Consider the following 18747-nt stretch of genomic DNA (forward strand, 5'->3'; position numbering starts at 1 on the left):
TATTTAGAGAAGAACAAGGACTTAATTGAATGTTTAACTTGTCAGAGTTGGCCTCTTGCAGACATACCATACGGCAGAAGGATTTACTTGATGTGCTTCAAGGGGAGCCGGGAAGAAATAAACATTGTGAGGGAAGGAAATGGCATTGCTCTTGTTTCTTTACCAGCTTTGGCGGGCCTGGATTCCTTTGGCATCCAAGCTTCACAGGGCAGAAAGCTGAGGTCCAGAAGTCAGCAGGGTTGTGGCTGTTTAGCTTGGGAGAACCTTCTCTGCCCTTCTCCGGAGCGAAGGGAAAAGAGAATTGGGTTTGAAAGAAAGGGACTGGATTTGAACCCGCACCATTTCTTCCAAGTTGTAATGTCATGAATCCCAAGATTTAATGGCAGCCTCTTGGAGAAAGTATGAAAGCATTTAAAGCAGTGGTTTAAAAAAAAAAAAAAAACTTGGCAACTTGGAAGTTGTGCGAGCTTCATCACTGGAGGCTTTCAAGAAGAGACCGGACTGCCATTTGTCAGAAATGGTGCTTGGATTGGGTGGGTGGGGGTTGGACTAGATGACCTACAAGGTCCCTCCCAACTCTGTTAATTTGTTCTGAACGTGTGTGGACTTCAACCCCCAGAATTCTCCAGCCAGCGCGAGCTCAGGAGCCCGTTTTCACTAGCAGAGTGCTCAGGCCACCACAGTTTTGCTGGCTGAGGAATCCTGGGAGTTGAAGTCCGCAAGTCTTAAAGTTGCCAAGTGTTGAGGTATTAAGATTTAAGAGCTGACTAGCAGTAGTGATAGCTGCCAGATGCTGTAAGTCTGATGCAATGTTAGGCTGATGAAATAAGAGTGATTCAGCCATGGGTATTTCGTTTTAAGACTGGGGATACGTTCTGTCCCTTTAAGAGGTGTTTATATAAGAGGCAGCCATTAGAGGATATGTTCTCTCTCCTTGTGTCCAGTATCCAGTGCAGAGTTCTCCGCATAGAGTTAAGACGGTATTTTGCCTACCACTTATATTTCTGTATGTAACTGTTGTATATAAACCACTGTTAAATGTCTAAGTCTCTGTGTGCTGTGTTTTGCTCCTGGGTTGTCTCATAATAGTCACACCGCGGACACTCTTGACACCAAGGTTGGAGACCTCTGCTCTGTAAAGTGGTTGAGCCAGCCAGTCAGTGTCTCTCCTTTTGAGTCCAACTGGTGGGACCTTTCCAGTCACCTTAGATGGATCCTTACTCACTGGAGATGCTAGGGACCCGATGGAAACAAAGAAGGGGTTCAGCCGTCGACCTTTCGTTCTTTGCTGAACTTCCCTCGGAAACCAAGACGATGCGAGCGATTGAAGAGAACATGGGAAAACTATTGAAAGAAAATGCCTGTGGGGAATCTCAGCCATCCAGGTCACGATCGTTCCAAAGGTGCTTCTTTTGAGAGGCCACTGGACTTCCTTGGTTTCGCTTCTCATCCAAGAAGCGAAACGTCTTCAAAAGAAAAATCAGAAAGTCCGGTTAACCTCTTGAAAAAGCACCTTTGGGACAAATGGAAGAAAAGATAAGACGCAAGGCAGCCAAAAGATAGGACTTTTTTGGTAGATTTATTTTTTATTTTTTGCATGAACAGCAACTGAGCCCAGGTGGAAAGAAATCTGGGAAGGAATGTTTTAAGCCATCCATCCTCTTAATGAACTCATTAATAAATGAAGGTTGGAAATTTCCCTTGTGGAAATCTCTCCCAAGTTCTTCTGTATTTACCCCCCAATCCTATCATTAAAGACACCCTTGCGAAAATCCGTGCAACTGTTGCTTCCTTGGTTTTGCCCAACAGCACATGGGGCACATGACAGATGAGGAAAGCAAAGCAGCCACAGGTGTGCCAAGTATGCCTTCCCCTCCTTTCCGTAGACGTGGAGACTTACCTACATTGTGCTAAAAACACCCAGGACAAAATGCCTCAAAACGTAGCCTTTATGGTCATAAAGTCCCGAAAGTCATAAAACGGGTCACTCAACTTGGCCGACCAGATTTTATGACTGTTTTTGCAGTAACCGTTAAGCAAACCCTGCGGTCATAAAGTGAACGTCACGGTTGTAAATTGAACCCATTGTTCGCAATGGCTGTAATTGGGCCAAAAGTAATCGCTTTGTTTTGGCAAAAAAAATAAAAATTACATGCAGGACAGGTAGTCCTCGGCTTACAACAGTTCATTTAGTGACCATTCAAACTGACGATGACACTTAAAAACGTGACTTATGACTATTTTTCACAGTTACAACCGTTGCAGACTCCCTGTGGCAACGTGATCTATTGCCATGCCCTGGGGTCATGTGATCCCCTTTTGCCGACCTTCTCACAAGCAAAGTCTATGGGGAGGCCAGATTCACTTAACGACCGGGTGACTAACTAATCAACTGCAGTGATTCATTTAACAACTGGAGCACGAAAAGTTGTAAAATGGGGCAAAACTCACTTAACATTTTAACAATGGACATTTGGAGCTCAATTGTTGTAATAAGCCGAGGACTGCCTGTACATGATTATGGGATGCCGCAAGTATCTGTAAACGTGATCGTACAACTCTGTGTGTGTGTGTGTGTGTGTGTGTGTATGCGCGCGTGTAGCAGCATTTGGCATTTCATAAGTGCTTTGAGGGGGTGGGAATCCTATTTTCTTATCAATTCATTTATTAACTCGCTTTGACTTAAGCACGAAGAACCAAAACGATACAGGAAGTCCTTGGAAGTCCCTCATTTCCTTACTGACCATTCAGAGTTACAGCGGCACTGAAAAAAGTGACATGACCAGTTTTCATGACCGTTGAGACATCCCCATGGTCGCGTGATCAACATTTGGTGGCTGGACACCTGGTGTGTGTATTTGTGACAGTTGAACTGTCCCGCCATCATGTAACCCCCACTTATAACCTTCCCCCAGCTGGCTTCCGACCAGCAAATTCAGTGGGAGAAGCCGAATTCCCTTAACACTCGTGTGTTTCACTTAACGACCGCAGTGATTCGCTTAAGCCTGGCGAGAAAGGTCGTAAAAGGAGGTGCAACTGTTGTGTCCCGCCAGCGGCCAGAGGAGCTGGCAGCAGACTTGGACAGTGAGGAGGAACATGGGCCAGTCCTGGAGTCTGGGGAAGGCTCTGGCGAGGGCTCTGTGTCGGAGGCAGAGATGGGCCTTCTGACAGTTACCAGCGGCCTTCAGAGTTGGAGATCAGTGGGGCAGAGGGACAGCTGGAGCCTGTTTCCGATGTGCGCATGCACAGAGCTGCCAGACGAAGGGAACAGTTAAGGAACAAGGGTCGACTCGGGAGTAAAGTCTCAGGTAGACAGTGAATGGCCCCTCCCATAGGGAATAAAGGGGAGCGAAAGGGGAGTGGTGTTTGCAGGAGACAATTCGTTCAATTCATTAGGGGGAAGATCTGTTTCTGACTTCTTGCCAAGTAATTGCTGCTATAGCATGGCATTTGGAAGATATTGGCCTGGCAACTCTCCCAGCCTGATAAAGGTCTTTCGTTGTGAAATCTCATGAAAGGCTGTTTGCCGGGACTTTGCTGGAGAGGAATTCCCATTAACCTAAATAAAAGGGTTTTTTAATCGGGCGAGGAGTCTGCTTCATGGCCTTGGGAAGCCTAGGTCAGAATAGCAACTCACTTAACAACGTGGTGGTCGTAACTCAAGGACTACCTGTATCCCAAGCAACTCTTCTTCTTCCCCCCCCAGTCTTTCTTCTTTTACACTGAAAAGATTATTGTCCTGATTGCAAGTTCCATGATGCTTCTTGCTCTCGGTTCCCCACAGATCAAATTACAGAGGAATGCTTTTGACAGCACATTTGGAGAGAAAGGAACAAGGCAGACAAGGGAGGGAAAACCCCATGGTTGCGTCTTAGATTTCCTCCGATTTAGACTTTGCAAGTTGAAACAATTATCTCTGCAAATGAATAGTCTTTTCTCTCCCCACCCCCTTGGACTTCGGGCCCAACTGTGACCAAAGCCCCCCCAAGACTCAAAACAAATATCAATAATCCTAATCGTAAGACCTGCAAAGCAAATGAAAATGGGGTTTTAAAATAAAAATTGAAACGCGGAGCCAAGCAGCATGGGGCAATTGACACCGAAGACTGACAGCGTCGCCCGTAATGGAAGCGGGTTTATCCGTATCATATCCGCCAACATGGACTTATTCGAAAAGCAAACAGTTGACTCCGATGGGGGAGAGAGAAAGAGAGAGATGCAAATTGAATTTCTCTCTCACTTGCCAACTAAGTCTGGAAAGAGTTGAGCTGTGTGTGTGTCAAACCTTTGTAAATGATTGCATGGTTTTCTTCTTCTTTTTCTTTTTGGAACTTCTTTTTTTAATATATGGGTTTTGTTTGCCTTAGAAAAAGGTTTAATTTCAGCCAGAGCTGAAACCTGGGTGGTAGTTTGATTGCTTCAGTACCGTCTCTGAATACATATCTGTCTTTGTGTAGAAAGGGTTGTCTGTAGTTTTTACAGGATCGTGCAGAAACGGGCTTTACGAGGACTTACGACAGTGGTGGGATTCAATTTTTGTTTTACTACTGGTTCTGTAGGCGTGGCTTAGTGGGCATGGTATGGCTTTGTGGGCGTGGCTTGGTGGGCGTGGCAGGAGAAGGATACTGCAAAATCCCCCCTTCCCTCCCCACCCCACTAACCTGCTTTCCAGCTCCCTTCTCCTATGCAGGGCAACCAAAGAAGACCCAGTCAATCAGCTGGGACTCAGTGGGAGGCAGAGAAGAGATGGGGGCGGGGCCAGTCAGAGGCGGTATTTGCCGGTTCGCCGAATTACTCAAAATTTCCGCTACCGGTTCTCCAGAACAGAGCTGAACCTGCTGAAAATACCACCTCTGACTCACGACCATTTGTTTAGTAACCGTTTGAAATTACAACCCCCTGCTGAAAAAGTGACTTACAACCGGTCCTCAGACTTACAACTGTTGGAGCATCCCATGGTCACCCGTTCAAAATTCAGGCTCAAAGCAATTGGCATTTATTTATGACGCTTTTAGCATCCCAGGGTCACGTGATTACCCTTGGTGAGATCTCTCCCTTCCCCCCCCCGGCTGATATCCGACAAGCAAAGTCAATGAGGAAACCGGATTCACTTAACGACTGCATGATTCACTTAACAACTGCAGTGATTCACTTTAACAATTGTGACCAAAAAAAGGTTGCAAAATTCGGTGTGATTCTCTTAACAACCAGCTTGCTTAGCCACAGAAATTCTGATTCCAGTTGTGGTCATAATTTGAGAAATATTTCTAGAGGCTAACAAAGTCCCATTTCATTTTTCCTGCTTTTAAGGTATTAGATATACTGTTCTCACCCGCTCCTTTTTCAACGCTCAAATGTATCTTGAATCTCCATGACACAACTCCCTTCTCTTCCCTTCTTCCACTCCGATAGTATTTGTAAAATAAGAGAGAATACAGGAGGAGTCAAATGAATTAAACCTCCACACTCTTCTCTCATTTTTTGTGGTTTTTCAATACTTGGGCGTCCTAGGCAGCTTTCACCCACCATTCCCCCCTCTTACCAATAGGCAGATAACAGATAATTAGAGTTGGAAAGGACCTTGTAGGTCATCTAGTCCAACCCCTTGCCCAAGCGGGAGACCCTACACCATTTCTGACAGATGGCGGTCCAATCTCTTCTTGAAAGTCTCAAGTGATGGTGCTCCCACAACTTCTGAAGGCAACTTCTGTTCCATTGGTTGATTGTTCTCACTGTCAGAAAGTTTCTCCTTATTTCCAGGTTGAGTCTCTCCTTGTTCAGTTTCCATCCATTATTCCTTGTATGGCCTTTGGGTGCTTTAGGGCAGGTGAGCCCTAAAGCTTTGAGCATCATTCCAGATCGATTTTTTTTCATTCTTCTGTTTCTTTTAAAAAAACATTTATTATAAGGTAAAAATACAAAATGGAGGAAGAGTTAGAAAGCTATGAAAGAAAAAAGGAGAAGTGTAAAAAAGAAGGAAGAAAGGAAAAAAGGATGAAAAGGAAAAAGAAAGATAGGAAGGAAGGGAGGAAAGGAAGAAGGACAGAAAGGAGGAAGCGAGGAAGAAGGATGGAAGGAAGAAGGGAGAAATGAATGCTGGAAGAGGGAAGGAAGGAAGAAGGAAAGAAGAAAGAAAGATGGAAGGAAGGAAGGAAGGATGGAAGATGGAAGGAAGGAAGGAAGCATGGAAGTTGGAAGGAAGAAGGAAAGAAGGATGGAAGAAGGAAGGAAGGGAATGATGGAAGACAGAAGGCAGGAAGGCAGGAAAGGAATGAAAATGGAAGGAAGGAAGGAAGGAAGGAAGGAAGGAAGGAAGGAAGGAAGGAAGGAAGGAACACAGAAGGAAGGAAGGAAAAGAAGTATTGATTTCCAACTATTTTCAGTGCAGTAGAATACAGGCAATTGTTTATATAACCTCAACCTTTTGCTTTGCAGTTTTCAACATTTCAAGTCATTCCTATAACAACAAAATCATTTTAATTATCAAAACCTAAAATCAAAGTCTTGTTTCAGTTTTCAGCAAAAAGTACGAAGCAGTTTCCAAATGCAAACAGAAGTGTATAATTCACCTCTTCGATTAAAAGAGTCGATTTTGCCATCTCCACAATCTCACCCCCTTTATTATCCATTCTTTCATTCTGGAAATTAATGCACCTTTACGTCTATAAAGTTCTTGTTGCTGTCACTTTATACCTATCCCTCTGCCACTTCTATTCAGTCAGGAAAATGGGAGAACAAACCTTGTTAGCACCCTGCTTTCTTCCTGGGTGTGTTGAAAGCACACTTCACATGTTCAGAGGCCGTCTGCCTTAAAGATTATGATTTATATTTCAGGACTGAGTCCCAGCATAAGTGCTTCGCAGAGATGAAATCCTAGTTTGGTCAGCTTTTCATTCATTAATTCAGTTTATTTGAATCCTGCTGTTCCTTCTTCAAATGAAAGCTCAGAACAGCTAATGGCTTCCCAGGAAAACAATAATTTTTATCAACAAACAATGTGAAAAGTCGCCTCTTTATAAAAATGCAACAATACACTTTTAGCCCATCTAATCTACAATGAACAGTTATCGTGTAAACACTTATTGTCTTACTAAAAAAGGTTAAGTTTGATACTTGAGGCACACAGGACCAATTTACGTGATATGAAAAAAAGAAAGAAACGTTTTGTAGATATAATATATATTTATTAAAACTGCTTAAGAAGTGGCAGGAAAAAGAGTTGGCAGCCTTGGAATAAAATGCAACCCGTTTGTAAGCCTTTGCTTTGGAGAAATTTAATTTATTTAACTAGGTGCTGTTGAAAGTGTTTGTTATCACAGTACTTCTTTCTTTCTGTTATTTTTTCAATCGCATCAAAGCCGAAAAGGTATCGGACCTGTCCATCTGCTTTTCATTCTTCTTCCCACACATATTTTTTTTTTTATATGTGTGAGACCGTTGGAAAAAATATACAGCGAAACAAATTGACTTAATGGAATGCTAAGCTGAAGTATCTTGTTAAGATTATTTCTCAGCTGTGTTTCACGAAGCTAAACACGTCTTCCTGCTTTGAATAACACAATCTACAGGAAAACAATGTCAGCACAATGTACATACAATTACATCGTGTTTGTTTGGGGTCGTGTTTTACCAATCCGTGTGCCAAATGCGTGTACCTGCATCAGCCATACACACAATCGTGTAACATTTGCTTTTTAAATTGTGTTTTAGCAACTGTTGGTGTGTGAGATTCCATAGAGGCAAAGAAGCGAAATCTCGGACAAAGGATATTTCACCCAGATACTTTAGATCAGGGGTGTCCAACCTTGACAAGTTTAAGACTTGTGGACTTCAACTCCCAGAATTCCCTTGGGTGAGAGTCCAAAAATCTTAAAAAGTGGCCAAGATTGTATACCTCTCCTTTAGATGAAATCAAATGACAATTCTTAGGATACCAGCCACATTCTAGGACAGTGGTGGCTAGCCATTTTGGCAGGGCTGGGATTCAATTTTTTTAACAACCGGTTCTGTGGGCATGGCTTAGGTGGTGGGCGTGGCTTGATGGTCATGTGACTGGGTGGACATGGCTTGGTGGTCAGGTTATTGGCTGGGCATGGCCAACTCAATATCACTCACATTGAGGCACGCATCTCCTCGCCTGGCCTCTCATGACTGTGGAAATGCTGCAACGGTCATAAGTGGGAAAAACAGCCATAAGTCACTTTTTTCAGTGCCATTGTAACTTTGAATGGTCCCTCCACACAAGCAAAGTGCCAGCAAAGGAGGGGAAAACAACTCCAGTGACGTTCCTGAAGATAGGAAGTCTAGTCCTGCCAAGAATGTAATAAGGGTTAATGGAGAGGCAGTTTCTGTAAGCAACACCAGAATGTTTCCTTCCTGCCTTCCTTACAGGATTAGGCCAGTAATTTCTTCTAACAACCGGTTCTCCGAACTGCTTAGAAAGTTAACAACCAGTTCTAGCGAATAGGTGCAAAATGGTAGAATCCCACCCCTGCTTTTTGGGCTCCTGTGCCAAAAAGTGCATGTGTGCTTGTGCTCGCGCGCTCGCATGCCAGCATCCAGAATGCAATGCACGCAGCCCCCCCCCCATGCCCCTTGCACAGGCACACGCGATCCCCTCACTGCCCCCTTATCTGCACTGCGCCTCCCAGCTGATTTTCGGTACATTTGAGGCCTTTTTCAGCCTCCCAGAAGCTTGAGGGAAGCCTCTGCAGTCTTTGCAGGATGAAGAATGGGCCCGTTTCATAGGAAGGCTGAAAAAGTCCCGAAAATCAGCTGGGAGGCGCGCACATGCGCAGTCAGGTAAGTTTGGCTGTGGCTCTGCGTGCCCACACAAATGGCTCTGCGTGCCACCTCTGGCATGAGTGCCATAGGTTTGCCATCACGGTCCTAGGGTAAGTTCAGGCAAGAAATTCAGCAGGACTTGGTCTCAGAGTTGAAATCACGGGTTTGCCAGTTGTGGAGATTTCCAGATGTGGCCTTCACATCTCTGAATTCCCCAGGCAGAGAATTCTGGGGGTTGAAATCCCCACAAGCGGGAAGTGGCCAAGTTGGGAAAACACTATTTTTTGATGGTGATAACAGCTGTTTACCGTAGTAAGTATATTTCAGGAAACTGGATTCTTTTCCAGCATTATTGGGGGACAGAGGTAAGGTCTGTCTGCTACACCCAGTGAAACCTTGATTTATTGTTTGGGAGGAAGAAGAGAATTTCTGACTGCCTTTCCATCAGCTGAGGCTTGCAGTGTTTCTATCGTCCATTGCATTGAACTGAGGACATTTGTTTTAGTATTAATTTTTTTCTCAGTTGATAAATCACCTTCTCTGTTTAATCCCAGCCCAAGAGGTCAGAGCTCAGCGGCTGTGCCGTTCTCCTGTCCCGTTTCCTTCCTCGTCCTATATGCCCATATAGCTTTCCTGGACTGTTTTGTCTCTTCCGTTTGGTTTCCTTGCGGAACACTAAGCAAAACATGAGCAGGTTCTTCGTGGACTAATAGTCCTCATGATTCATAGATTTCCCCCCACCCCCCAGATTTAAATTCTACTTTTCAGTTGTTCCGAGGACCTCAGCAACTGGGATGGCACCACAGAAAGCCTTTAACTTATGACTGTCGTTGTGATCAGGATTTCTGCTGCTAAGCAAGTGCTGGATTTGACCATCTGTTTTGCCGTGGTTGTTGAGCAAATCACCGCAGTTGTTAAGTGAATCATACAATAAAGCGGATCCAGCTTCCTGGTTTTGCTTGATGAAAGTCAGTTGGGAAGGTCTCGAATGGAGAACCCAGGACGTTGTAGCTGTTTTAAGTACATGCCAGTTACCAAGCACCCAAATTTGGATCACGTGACCATGGGGAGGCTGGGGTAACTATAAGTGCGAGGACGTGTTGTAAATTACTTTTTTTCAGTGCCGTTGTAACTTTGAACGGTTGTTAGATGAATGGTTGTAAGTCAAAGACTATCTCTAAGGCCAGTAAGTCTTGTTTCAGAGCCAGTTTGGTGCAAGGGGGGAAGAAGGTGGATTAACAGATCAACAGAGTTGGAAAGGACCTTGTAGGTCATCTAGTCCAACCCCTCCGCCCGAGCAGGAAGACCCTACACCACTTCTGATAGATGGCAATCCAGTCTCTTCTTGAAAGCTTCCTGTGATGAAGCTCCTACTTCTTCCAAAAGCAAGCTGTTCCATTGCTTGGTTGTTCTCACTGTCAGAAAGTTTCTCCTTATTTCCAGGTTAAATCTCTCCTTGTTCAGTTTCCATCCATTGTTCCTTGTCTGGCCTTTGGGTGCTTTAGAAGATAGCTTGACCCCTTCCTCTGTGTGGCAGCCCCTCAAATATTGGAAGACTGCTATCGTGTCTCCCCTGATCCTTCTCTTCACTAGGCCAGCCAAGCCCAATTCCTGTAACCGTTCTTCATATGTTTTAGTCTCCAGTCCCCTAATCACCCTGGTTGCTCTTCTCTGTACTTTTTCTAGAGTCTCAACATCTTTTTATAGTGTGGTGACCGAAACTGGATGCAGGACTCTAGGTGTGGCCTTACTAAGGCTTTATAGAGTGGTATTAGTACCTCCCTTGATCTTGATTGAGGATAATTGTGTCATTCCCTGGTCAGTCACTGAGATGCCTTGATTGTGTCGGATGGATGTGAACTACAGCTCATTGGAAGCCAATGCCTTTTATGGGCGGTCCTTGCTTAAGGACCACTTGTTTGCCGGCTGTTTGAACTTAACAACGGCCACATGATTGCGATCTGGGCATGCGCCATTACAATGGTCACAACCTTTCCAAGAGTCCTCGCCATTTTTCAACCTACCCTGCCAGCTTCCAACCAGCAAAGTCAACGTGGAAGTTGGCAAGAGGTTGCAAACAGAGACCGTGTGAGGTGTCACACGTCACAAGTCTTGGGATTCACTTAACAACCGGAAGTGCTGTGGTCACGGTGACATTGTGCTTTGCGATGGCGTGGCTCAGCGACGGAAATTTCCAGTCCAAATTAACTCTCATGAACTGAGCATTACTTCTAATACAAGCCCAAAGGTGCATTTTTTTTTCAGGAAGCAACTGGATTTTCTTTTGTTTTCTTTTGAAGACGTTTCGCTTCTCATCCAAGAAGTTTCTTCAGCTCTGACAGGATAGTGGGGAATGGAAGTGGGGACAGGATAGTGGGGAAGTCCATGAGAATCTAGAGACTTCTAATACAAGCAGTCCGTGATTTATATGGCCGTTTAAAGCAGGTGTCTTCAACCTTGGCAACTTTTAAGACTTGTGGACTTCAACTCCCAGAATTCCTCAGCCAGCCTGGGCGGCCATCCTGGAAAATATAGCCACGTCTACCCAGTGTGAAGAGGAAACATCAGGCCAGCATGGCTCTGGCCTGGTCTACCCAACGCAAAGAGGGAACATGCCTTCAGTTTCAGGAGTAGATTCAAGCTACCCACGCCCACCCTGCCCTCTGAGGTCAACCACAGCCCTGATGTGGCCCTCAATGAAATTGAGTTTGACACCCCTGGTTGAAAATTAACATACCACCAAAAAAAAAGTTGCTTACATCCAGTCCTTGCCTTTACAATACAACCAGCAGCATCCCCATAATTTCATGATCAAAATTCAGGCACTTGGTGTTGTGGTCTGCCGGCAGCCTGTGGAGACGGCAGCAGAGTCGGATAGTGGGGAGGAACATGGGCCACTCTGGGAATCTGGGGAGGGCTTGGACAAGGGTCCTGCGTCCGATGCAGAGATGGGGCCGGGGCCATCTGGGAGTGGAGTGCTGAATCCACAATCTGGCAGCAGCGAGGCCGAGGAACAAGGGAAACCTGTTCCCAGTGCGCATGTGCGCAGAGTTGCCAGAAGATAAGATAAAAGGGGTGACTCGGGAGTAAGGCTTGGAGGTGATTGCCCCTCCTATAAGGCATAAAGGACAGGCAAAGGTAGAGAAACCTTTGCAGAAAGCAAAGTCGTTCACTCTGTTTGGATTAAACCTTGAAGCTCTGTGTGGACTTTGTACTCCATTTGGCTTTTTACAGTTAATTTGGCACTTTAGTTGTTGGTAGCAGTTCAAAGGAGATAAAGGAGGGTGCTTATCTCAAGAGACTGTTTGGGACTCATTACAGGCTGGGAATGAAAATAATTCCCAGCCATTGAAATAAAAAAGAGGGTTGTTTGGACTAAGCCTGTGAATAATTATGGTCTCAGGAAGCCTTGGTCAGAACACTTGGCAACTGGCATGTACAGGTAGTCCTTGACTTACAACGGTTCATTGAGTGACAGTTCAAAGTTACGACGGCACTGAAAAAAAGTGACTTATGCCCATTTTTCACACTGATGACCGTTGCAGGATTCCCATGGTCAAGTGATCAAAATTTGGATGCTTGGCAACTGGTTCATATTTATGACGGCTGTAGTAGTCCAGGGTCATGTGATCCCCTTTTGCGACCTTCCGACGAGCAACGTCAATGCGGTAAACCAGATTCACTTAACAATCATATTACTTAAGAACTGGAGAGATTCACTTAACATCTGTGGCAAGGAAGGTCGTAAAATGGGGCAAAAGCGACTTAACACCTGACTCCCTTAGCAACATAGGTTTTGGGCTCAATTGTGGTTGTAAGTCAAGGACTACCTGTATTTACAATGGGGGGCAGCATCCAGGGGTCACGTGATTACCATTTGCGACGTTCCCGGCTGTAGCTTCCGACAAGCAAAGCCAACGGGGGAAACTAGATTTGCTTAACAACCCCGTGCTTCACTTAACAACTGCAGCGATTCATGTAACAACCGTGGCAAGAAAGGACATAAAATTAGGCACGACTCCTTTAACAGCTGCCTTGTTCATCAAGGAGAATTCTGGTCCCAACTATGGTCGTAAGTTGAGGACTACCTGTAAAATGTCTTGGTTGGAAAGGGTGCCACAGGTAGCCCTCAACTTACGACTCCAAATTTCTGTTGCTAAATGAGACATTTGTTAAGTGAGTTTTGTCCCCTAAGTCAATCCCTGCAGTTGTTAAGTTAGTGACACGGTTGTTAAGTGAGTGAATCTGGCTTCCCCATTGACTTTGCTTCTCAGAAGGTCACAAAAAGGTAGATCACGTGACCCCCGGGACGCAACCAGTGGTGGTATGCTACTGGTTCGGACCGGTTCAACTGAACCGGTAATAAAAATAACTACTGGTACAGCCGAACCAGTTTCTCCGACGATCAGTTGAGAGGGTAAAAGGAGCGACAAGTGCAGGGGCGGGCGCTCCTAGCTTTTTATTTCTTCATCCTCTCAGCTGATTGGCACATTAGGGGCATGCGCATGCACATTCACCCACCAAACCAGTAGCGACCAAGGTAGAACCCACTACTGGCTGCAACCGTCATAAATATTCAGATTAACAGAGTTAGAAGAGACCTTGTAGGACATCCACCAGTTGCATTAACAGAGGGGTACAATCGAGATCAAGGGAAGTAGTAATACCACTCTATAAAGCCTTAGTAAGGGCACACCTAGAGTACTGCATCCAGTTTTGGTCACCACACTATAAAAAAGATGTTGAGACTTTAGAAAAAGTGCAGAGAAGAGCAACCAGGATGATTAGGGGACTGGAGGCTGAAACATATGAAGAATGGTTGCAGGAACTGGGCTTGGCTAGTCTAGTGAAGAGAAGGATCAGGGGAGACAGGATAGCAGTCTTTCAATATTTGAGGGGCTGCCACAGAGAGGAGGAAGGGGGTCAAGCTGTTTTCTAAAACACCCGAAGGTGTTTAATGGATAATGGATGGAATAATGGATGGAAACTGAACAAGGAGAGATTTAACCTGGAAATAAGGAGAAACTTCCGGACAGTGAGAACAATCAACCCATGGAACAGAAGTTGCCTTCAGAAGTTGTGGGAGCGCCGTCACTTGAGACTTTCAAGAAGAGATTGGCCTGCCATTTGTCGGAAATGGTGTAGGGTCTCCCGCTTGGGCGTGGGTTGGACTAGATGACCCACAAGGTCCCTTCCAACTCTGATTATCTGTTAAACTGTTAAATCTAGTCCAACCCCCCCCCACCCAAGCAGGAGACCCTACACCATTTCTGACAAAGGGCCGCAAAGTCCCTTCTTGAAAGCCCCCTCCTAGCCAGTTGCCAAGCGTCTGAATGTTGATCACAGGGGGGGATGCTGCTGCAACGGTCACAAGTGTGAACTCGTGAGTCATTTCTTCTAGTGGTGTTCTATCTTCAAACGGTCACTAAATGAACCGTGAGGACTACCTGTACCGGATTCCTATTATTATTATTATTATTATTATTATTATTATTATTATTATTATTATTATTATGGGTGCTGGGCTTCTTCCGCCATCCAATTCCTGGCGCATCCCCTAATTGAATCCCTGCATGGGAGTCTAGGCGAGCATCTTGCAAGCCGCCCCAACCCGCTGCCAACATTTGCCTGCAGGTCTTGGGTGTCCTCGGGCGGGCCATCTGCCTTTCCCTTTAGCCCTCTCCTTCCGTCCCGAACGCCAGCCCTGATTGACGGATCCGGGCGAAAAATAGCATTTGCCAGCCAAGTGGCAAGAACAGAGAAAGGCAACCTTTTTTTTCCCCCTGACCTTTTTCTTAATTGTCGGATTTAACCTACTGGCTCTAAAACATGCCACTCGCACCCTCGAGTATTGCCAAGGTCTCTTTTATGTGCAAATGAGCCGGAGAGGGGCCTCTGTTATTATTATTTTTTTTATTATTATTATTTTATTTTTATAAAAAGCATGCAACTTTTTTTTTTTTTTTAAAGGAAGGGTGGGGGGAAAAAATCTTTGACAGAGAATGTGCTCTGTTTATATAACTGTGTGTCGTGGTACCCTGGAGATGAGCTCTGACAGAATTGGCAAGAGATGTTAAGAGAGATCTTATATTACTGATCTTTGCTTAGCCAGAGGCATTAAGAGGCTGCAAGAGGAACAGAGGGCGCAGAGAGGCTGGGGGTGGGCATACTCTAATATATTACGGGGGGTGGGGGAGAAGAGGGGGGGAGACTTATAGGGAAGAGTGAGGCGTGCAGGCATCTCTCCCCCCCCCCCCCCCCCCAGTTCTCTGTGGAAATGCACCGTTTTTGCATTTCGACAGTTGTGTCAGGCGCCGGCCTACTGTTTCTGTATAATTATTTGCCCTAATTTTTATGTGTTTGTGGTTTTTCTTTTCTTTTTTTCTTCTTCTTCTTTTTTTTTTTAAGGCCAGCCACAGACATGGCAGTTTATAAACAGGTCTCAACCCTAAGGGGGAAACGGTTGTAAAGCGACAAAGAAAAGGATGGAGGCTGTGGCTGATGGGGCAGAATATGCAATTGTTTCCTTTCAAAGTCGCTGTGAATTGGGGATGGTAGAGCAGTGCTTCTCAATTTTGGCACTTAAGAGATGGGTGGACTTCAGCTCCCAGAATTCCCTGGCCAGCTTAAACCATGTGGACTTCAACTCCCAGAATTCCCTGGCCAGCTTAAACCATGTGGACTTCAACTCCCAGAATTCCCTGGCCAGCTTAAACCATGTGGACTTCAACTCCCAGAATTCCCTGGCCAGCTTAAACCATGTGGACTTCAGCTCCCAGAATTCCCTGGCCAGCTTAAACCATGTGGACTTCAACTCCCAGAATTCCCTGGCCAGCTTAAACCATGTGGACTTCAGCTCCCAGAATTCCCTGGCCAGCTTAAACCATGTGGACTTCAGCTCCCAGAATTCCCTGGCCAGCTTAAACCATGTGGACTTCAACTCCCAGAATTCCCTGGCCAGCTTAAACCATGTGGATTTCAGCTCCCAGAATTCCCTGGCCAGCTTAAACCATGTGGACTTCAACTCCCAGAATTCCATAGCCAGCTTAAACCATAGGAACTTCAATTCCCAGAATTCCCTGGCCAGCTAAGCCATGTGGACTCCAATTCCCAGAGTTCCCCAGCCAACCACGAGGGTTGGGGAATTATGGGAGTAGAAGTCCACCTATCTTCAAGTGGCCACAGCTGAGAAACACTGCAGTAGAGAGCTGGTGTCTGCTAAATTTCTCAAGTGGTGAAGTTGCATTGTAAAAAAACGCAAAAATTGTGTTTTTTGTTCAGGCTGCCCTTTGAATGTTTACACTGACATCACAGAGACAGAAAGAGGACTCAAGATCTTTGGCTTTGTTTGTTCTTTAAATTATACAGGTAGTCCTCAATATACAGGAGTTCATTGAGTGACCATTTGAAATTACTGGGAAAAAAATGACTTTATGACCATTTTTCACACTTACGACCGCTGCAGCATCCCCGTGGTCATGGGATCAAAATTCAGACACTTGGAAACCCTGTTACTAATTTAAAAATTGCAATGGTACACTTGACGAATGTGGCAAAAAAAAAGGTCCTACAATGGCCCCAAAACTCACTGAAGAAATGTCTTGCTTAGCAACAGAAATTTTGGGGTCAGTTGTGGTCGTAAGTCGAGGACTACCTGTACAGAGAAAGGAAAAAGAAGAGCTGAGCCAAAGTTATCGGTGGAAATCTTGGTTGGTTGGGTTTGGTGCCTTCAGATCCCTCTTGATTCCTGGCTCCTGCCTGGGCAGATCTCTGCGGTGTTCTTGGCAGGATTTTCAGAAATGGTTTGCCCGTCTCTCCTTCTTCCCAGAGCCGAGAAAAACTGGCTCAAAGTCACCCTGCTGATTTTGTGCCTAAGAGAAGATTTGAACTTGTGCTCTCTCCATTTCTAGCCTGGTGCTTTTAAATCACTGCACCAGACTGAACTGCCACAACAGTTGTTCTGTTGCTAAATGAGACACTTGCTAAGGTTTGGAATTCTGCCCCATTTTACAACATTTCTTGCCATAGTTCTTAAGTGAATCTGTCTCCCCCATTGATTTTGCTTGTCTGAAGGTCTCAAAAGGGGATCACGTGATCCCAGGATGCTACAACTGGGTCATGTCCCTGTTGGAATCTGATTCCTGAGGGAGAGGTGGAACAGCTCTGGGCTGTGAAGGAAACTGGGGAAGAGTGCAGTCCAGCTGGGCATTCAGAGGAAGACCCAGGCCACCCCGTCTTCATCCTAGGGCACGGATGGAAGGAATGGAGAAGGGAGCAAACGGAGGGAGGAACGGAGAAGGGAGCAACATGGGTTACAGGGGAGAAAAAGGTCCTGATTCCCTTCATTAGCTACAGCTGGGAAAACAGGATAAAGAGAGTGTTTGCGGACAGTTCCTTGCTGGAAGCAAAGCGTGAATTATCTTGGTTTGTCAAGTCCTATCTGGGTTCTGGTGTCCTCCCAACAGTGTGTGTTTTGTTATCTTTTCAAGTCTTCAATTCCTTATCCTGCCCTGTCTTGTAAATTGCTGCAGCGTGGTTTGTGTTGGTTTTTATTTCTGTATAATTTATATGTACTTTGGGTTCAGATGGAATTTCTTCCCTTTAAAAACTGTTTTGGGGAGAGTTTTTTTCTCCAGCCGAGGATAACTGGACATTGGGGGCCAAGTTGGAGGTGTTAAAGGGACTTTAATTTTTTGTGTGCCTTTGTTGCTTTTGTGCCACGCCCCGGGTCATCACAAACCGTCATAAATATGAGGGCCCGTTGCAACGGTTGCAGGTGTAAAAAAACAGGCCGTAAGCAGAGGTGGTATTCCGTTCTGGAGAACCGATAGCGAAAATTTTGAGTAGTTTGGAGAACCGGCAAATCCCACTTCTGATACTAATCCTTCCCCTGCCATGCCCATCAGGCCACGCCCAGCAGAACTGGTAGTAAAAAAAAAAATTGAACCCCACCACTGGTTGTAAGTCCCTTTTTTCAGTGCCGTCGCAACCTCGAACGGTCACTAAATGAATGGCAGCAAGACTTCCTTATTTCCCCACCCACCCACCCCTTTCCTTACCGCGTTGCTGTTTGCCAATCATCAGACAGCTGGACTCGCTGCCCCGATGTTTGCTCCGTCTCCCGCTTCCTTGTCTCCCCCTGCTGATTGGACAGGTGGCTGGTGTGTTCCTTGCTTCAGGAGGGCCGGGACCTGGAAGCTGCTTTTGACTTCTGCCGAACGGTTTGCCAAGAGGTCGGCTGTGTTTCCCAGCCATTACGGTTGGCTGATTGGCATCAAACTGTTCGCCCAGCCGGAGACTAGCGGTCTGCCTGCCGAACCATCTGGGGCAGGAACAACAACAGGCGTACCACAGCAACGCCACCCAAACTCCTCTCTCTCTCTCTAAGACAGGGGTATCAAACTCGATTTCGTGGAGGGACGCATGTGTTTGACCCCGGGGGCTGGGGTGGGTGTGGCCAGGGTGGGTGTGGCCAGCTTGACGTCACTCATGTTGGGGGGGGGGCGGGGCACCTGTGGTGGCTTGAGCGGTCTGCCAGCGAAAACAGGCTCCCGAGCTCTGTTTTTGGCTGCGACGGCAGGGGTGGGCTCCTGGGGGTTAACAACCACGGCAAAAAAAACCTCATAAAATCAGGCGCAACTCAGTTCACAACCATCTTGTTTAACAACGTAAATTCTGGTCCTAAAGGCAGTCGTATGTTGAGGACTTACCTGTATAGGAATGATGGGGCACTTCCATGGCTGTCATCTGTAATTTCCCCCCCCCCCGCTGGAAAAAAAAAGGGGGGCTTTTGTTGTTGTTGTTGTGTTTTCTTTTTTTGACATAGAAAATTGGAGGGGGGGAAAAAGTGGGGATCGTTTCTTGACTTTATAAAAAAGAAAAGTATATTTTCTATGGATTTTTTTTTTTGCCTGCCCCCTGCCTGTTGAATTTGGCCAGAGGTTCTCTTTTGAGATGGCCAGA

The 18747-nt window shown here is 45.7% G+C and overlaps 1 protein-coding gene and 2 long non-coding RNA genes across 3 annotated transcripts in view; 2 read left to right on the forward strand and 1 right to left on the reverse strand.

Moving 5' to 3' along the window:
* Window positions 1–18747, forward strand: part of LOC148128384 (uncharacterized) — a 604018-nt gene that overhangs the window by 432141 nt on the left and 153130 nt on the right. The gene's annotated exons all lie outside the window — the stretch shown is intronic.
* Window positions 1–18747, forward strand: part of EFNA2 (ephrin A2) — a 272818-nt gene that overhangs the window by 128477 nt on the left and 125594 nt on the right. The gene's annotated exons all lie outside the window — the stretch shown is intronic.
* LOC148128387 (uncharacterized) lies at window positions 8378–18577 on the reverse strand. Its single transcript, XR_015741311.1, has 3 exons — window positions 18495–18577; window positions 17828–17975; window positions 8378–9433 (listed from the first exon to the last, which is right to left on the reverse strand). It is a non-coding gene; the product is annotated as an uncharacterized LOC148128387 (long non-coding RNA).

The sequence above is a fragment of the Pseudonaja textilis genome, chromosome 1, assembly GCF_049901715.1.
Source record: "Pseudonaja textilis isolate UNSWEBS1 chromosome 1, rPseTex1.2, whole genome shotgun sequence".
In the NCBI taxonomy this organism is placed as follows: domain Eukaryota; kingdom Metazoa; phylum Chordata; class Lepidosauria; order Squamata; family Elapidae; genus Pseudonaja; species Pseudonaja textilis.